We start from the raw sequence: 5,655 nt of genomic DNA, 5'->3' as shown, positions 1-5,655 counted from the left end.
AATGAACGCTTGGCATTGTTAATTAAAGACAATGAAAGCATGCATGCATGAAGCATTTAATCACTAAAGCTAATTGAGAATGAATGAACGCTACATGGCTTATTCATACTTAGTATTATTAATGCCATCATTGGCTTGTTCATTAATTCATTAAATGAAAAGCATTACTAATAAAACCAAGCAAGCATTCAGCACGGCAATGAGCGCCACCAATTGGAAGCCCAGCGTTGAAAATTAATAAACATGAACGCTGTGTTCATAGAGTTAACCGAGCGCTAGTGCTTCACAAGGAAGCCAAGGAAGTAGCGCTCTCAAAGTGAGCGGCTCTCACCAAAACAAAAACAAGGCGTGACACTCACATTTGGCTTTACAAGGATTCGAACTTGGAGCTTCTCATATCAAAAGCAAGGAGCACTACACTTCCTGCAAGGAAAATTGGCCGAAATGCTTTCCTCAAGGGTCGAACACGGATGCTTCACTAGCAAGGCAAAGGGAGCTGCGCTCACTCCATTCACCGAGCGCTAGGAGGCAGCACCAACAAAGCTTGTCACGCACCAAATTGGCAAGGCCAAGAGCAATATTAAGTGCTGGCTCTCCTTGTCAACCGAGCTGTGCCCTGGGAGTGTCTCAATGACACATTTTTGGTCCAAAATGAAATTAAATTCAATTCTTCACCATTTTGAAAAGCCCATTGACACACCAAAGCAAGCAAGACTCTTGGACATAACTCAAAGGCACACAGAGAAGCTAGATTAGGAATTTCATTTAAATTGTAATTTGTTTTTAATTTTAATTTCATTTTATTTTCATTTTGTAAACAGCCTATATAAAGGCATCATTCTCATTTCATAAGGAGGCTGGCTCTGCTAGAGAGCATTAGGAGTAGAGTAGAATAGAGAACTCTCTTTGAAACACTTTTATTTTCTGCATTGTCACCTTTGCAAGTATTGAATTCAATATTGGCTTATGCAAGTTTCAAATTCCTTCTCTGCTACAATTTCCTTTTCTGTTACGATTCTCTTATGCAATTTCACTTTCTACAATTTTTTATTTGAGCTTACTGTGATCTGATTTACTCTTTCTGCAATTAAATTCCTCTACAATTGTTCTAAGCTTTGATCTACTGCTTCTTTACTTTCCAGCACCCAGCCCCATTTACATTTTGCTGCAATTTAGTTTTCTTGCTCTTTAAGCTTTTGTTCAATTTACATTCTGCTGATCTACCTTCTGTCCAATTTACATTTCTTATTCTTTAAGCTTCTGTCAATTTATTTCCTGCAATTGAGATCTGTTGCAATTTACTTTCCTTGTCATTTAAGCTTCAATGCAATTTACTTTCTGCACTTTATAATTTCTGCAAATTTACTTTCTGTTGGTTCAATTTCACTTCAATTTCACTTCAATGTTAGCTTGACTAAACTAATCACCCACTAAAGTTGCTTGATCCATCAATCCCTGTAGGATCAATCTCACTCTAAGTGAGTTTTACTACTTGATGTGACCCGATACACTTACCGGTGAGTTTTGGTGTTGGAATTCCATTTCCATCCCATCAATATGCACAATTAAGGACTAAATCATATCAAAACACATTCACAATTGAGTTGAGTTAATCAAAAGAGTTCACAAACTTGCAAATAAGTAATGATCAAATATGGACATATGGAAATGAGCCATTGAACCCTCACTGGATTTGTGTATGCACTCTAATCACTTAGGTGTTTGGGGTTAAACAACTCAAATCTACTCTGCTTTCTAAAACTTTGTTCTTCATCTAACCAATCAACAAATATTTAGTATACCAATGCAAACATCATGAGGTCTTTTCAAGGTTGTAATGGGGCTAAGGTAAAGGTGACGGTATATATATATATGGCCAAGTGAGCTATCATATGAATCTTTGACTAACCTAAGTTCTCACCTAACATATACACACACTTTATGTAATTCTAAAATCATGCCTAGCTACCCATAATTCCCACTTTTCTATCACATACTCATGTATCAAATTTTTCTTTTAATTTCACCATATATGCATTGATCTTTTAACTTAACATTGGGGTAATTTTGTCCCCTATTTATTTATTTAATTATTTAAGCTGTAAGAAAATTTTTTGTTTTTGTTTTTTTTTTTTGAACATGAAAGCAAACATAACATTTCAATGCATATGGTTTTTCTGATCTCACATGAGTAGGCACCCAAATTCCAATATTTTTGTCAATAAAACTCAACACTTTCTCATCAACCCAAGTTCCCATAATTCTCCACACTTAGTTAACACAAAATCTCTATCTTAAGCTAAGCAAAGATTCAAATGGGATAATTAATTATTTTTCTGCTTAAGGCTAGTGATGTGGTAAAATATAGAACAAATGGGGATTAAAAGGCTCAAAGTGGTAAACAAAGGTAATTGAGGTGGTAGGCTATTTGGGATAAGTGAGCTAATAACAAATGATGGCCTCAATCACATATAAGCATGAATATACTGAATAATGGACATATAGAATGGAACAAAGTAAAGATTGTAATAATAGAGAAGAAACACACAAGAATAAAGATCATGATTAAATAGTGTAATCATGCAATTAAGCTAAAAAACTCACAGGTTGTGTGTTCTTAGCTCAAAACCATATTCCAACTAAATATACATGTCATACGAGTTGCCAAAATGTTTTAACTTAAATCAAGGTGAATCTTTAATTGCCTGTTCTAAGAAAAAGATATATTCCTTGAAAATTTTATCAATTGACCAACATTTATTATTATATATATATATATACTAAATGAGATGTTGTGATTATGAAAAGCTAAAATATTTTAGTTTATCCCTATTTTCAATCAAATCAACTTCTCATATACCAAAAGGGTAAACTAAACTTAATAATCCATATTTTTCCACATCACAACTAATAAACTAAAAGTGCACACTACAAGAAAACGGAACATTTGTAACAAAAAATTTGTATCAAATTTAAAATTTTTACAAAAAAATAATATTTTGTAATAATAATTTTTTATTATTACAAAAGAATAATATTTTGTAACAACATTACAAGTTGTTACAAAACATGATAATATTTTGTAACAACCTGTTTTATTTTGTTACAAATTATGTTAGTTTTTGTAATGATATAGTTTTTTGTTACAAAATATTGTAATATTTTGTAACAAAATATTGTAATATTTTGTAACAAAAAAAAACAAGTTGCAAAAATTCAAAATATTTTGTAACAATTTTTTTTTTTGTTTCAAAAACTCCAATTGTTTTGTAACAAAACAACTTTTTGTTTCAAAAACTCCAGTTGTTTTGTGGCAAAAAATTAATTTGTCACAAAATTTAATATTATTTGTAACAAGTTAATTATTTGTAACAAAATATAAGTATAATTTATAACAATTTTTTTTTCAAAATGTTAAACACTTTAAGAGTAAAAAAATTGTGTATATATTTTTTTAAAAATAATTTTGTTTTATTTCAAAAATTAAAATTTTTTATATAGTATATGTATTCATTAATTTTTAAAAATTATAAATATTATTTTATATTCTTCTAAATAATTAATATATAATTTTTATTAATAATCAGATTTTTACACTACAAATTTTTTAATAATTAGTGGAGGTTTTTTAGTAAGAATTTTTAAAAACTTACACAAAATATTTTATTTGTGGCAAATTATAAAACTCCCCTGCATAATTTTAAAAATCCCCCCACTATTACACATAATTAAAATTCACAACCCCCTCCAAACAAACCCTAAAGCTCTCAGCCGTCGTACTGTGTAAGACCTCTAAATTTTTAAAAGTTATTAATTAATTATTTCCGATGTATTATATTTATTTAAAACTGTATTTTGGAGATTTTTATATAAAAGTTGAGTAAACTCTTATTTTGATTTAGAGTTTTTATAATTAAAAAATAGTGAATATTTTATATGTCTTAATTTTAAATATTTATATTTTTTTAACCTTATTTTTAAAGATGGATATTTTATATTTAATTTAATTTTTTATTATTATTCTATCCTTTCATTTATTTTATAAAATTACATTATTACCCTATTTTTATTTAGATTTCCTAAACTACCCAAAACCCTAATTTAATACTAACCTACACAAATCCTAGCCCTCTACCACCGTTACCCACCCTCACCTTGTTACCCCTCACCAATCATCAACACAAAAAAGAAAGGGAAAGAAAGAAACGGTGAGGGCTTGAGGGAAGAGAGGGAGAATCAGAGCTGTGGGAGAAGAGAGAAGCAGAGCAAGACAGCACCGGTGCCGTGGGTCTCGCCACGACCGTTGACACTGCTGTAGACTGCGAAGCCGCCGCCGCTTCCACTAACGAAGAGGAGAGAAGGGGACGCCGTTGAGCAAACTGTGCGAGAGAGGGAGCTGCCTTCCACGCGTCGCCATCATCGAGTCCGAGGCAGAGAGGAGGAGCGCGAGCGGGAGGAAGAAGCCGTTGCCATCACCGTTGGTGCTCCGTCGTCGCTACCGTTCGTGAACTAGACGCCGTCGCCATCAGAAGCTCTTGTCGCCACCGAGAATCCCATCACTGTCAGATCCATCACTGTCAAACGCAGCTGCAAATCCTTCTGTTGACCCTATTTTGCAAACCAAAGACTCTGTTCTTGACAAGCTTTAAGAGATTAATGTTAAAGCCTCTATACTTCTTCTCAAGGTAAATTAGTTCAAGCTGTCAATTGTTTGTTGTTATGAGCTAATGTTCTAATTGATGTATTAACAACCTTTATGTTCTTGTAGGATGCAGCTCCTCACTTGCACAAAGGCTCATCTGTGGTTATTATTTCCTCCATCACCGGCTTCAATCCTCCTGCTTCTATGTCTATGTATGGAGTGACCAAAACAGCCCTTTTTGAACTTACCAAAGTAGGTACTTCACTTGCCTTGCAAAGTGTTTCTTGAACATCTAACAAAACTGCATATATCCCCTTGTTTTTAAGTCTAATAATTATTTGTAATATGCTGCATAGGCCTTGGCTGCTGAGATGGCCCCAAACACTCGTGTAAACTGTATTGCTCCCGGTTTTGTGCCAACTAATTTTGCCTCGTTTATTACCAGTAATCAATCAATTTTCAGTTTTTCTTTCATTTTCTATGGATAGATTTTGTTTTCTCTAATTTATGCTATTGGAGATTTATTACTCTCTCCGTTTGATTTTGTAAATAACTAAATATGCTTTCACCTTTGTTAATTTAATTTTGTTGATGCAATTTCGTTATGAAATGATAATACAAATAAAGCTGATTGATTGCTTCTTTTTTTGTGTTTACAATGACAGTGCCTAGACATAAAATGAAGACAACAAATGCATAACTTTAGCATAAATAATAAGAGGAATTGGGTATTGAGTGAGTGAAGTGGTCAAAAAATGCTTTCATGTTTGTGTTTTGGGGCATATAGTGATGAGTGTAAGGTTTAGGTATTTCTCAAATATTTTAAGACAAAAAGAGAGTTCTGTTTAGGTGCTTTTTGAAACAAAGTTGATTATTCTTCTAAGCTGTTCTCTACCAACTGTAGAAAAGTACTTAGTTAGTGCCTTTGAGCCTTTAAAGAGATGAGATGGTGACCAGCTAAGAGATAGTATTATAATACAAGTTTAATTTCAAAATGCACACAACAGAACTAA

General features: G+C 32.5%; 1 long non-coding RNA gene across 1 annotated transcript; it reads left to right on the top strand.

The window, feature by feature from the left end:
- LOC110267490 lies at positions 4,126-5,102 on the top strand. Its single transcript, XR_002355208.1, has 3 exons — positions 4,126-4,685; positions 4,769-4,894; positions 4,999-5,102. It is a non-coding gene; the product is annotated as an uncharacterized LOC110267490 (long non-coding RNA).

The sequence above is a fragment of the Arachis ipaensis genome, chromosome B10 (genome assembly GCF_000816755.2).
Source record: "Arachis ipaensis cultivar K30076 chromosome B10, Araip1.1, whole genome shotgun sequence".
Taxonomy (NCBI): domain Eukaryota; kingdom Viridiplantae; phylum Streptophyta; class Magnoliopsida; order Fabales; family Fabaceae; genus Arachis; species Arachis ipaensis.
This window is presented reverse-complemented; position numbering and strand designations above follow the sequence as displayed.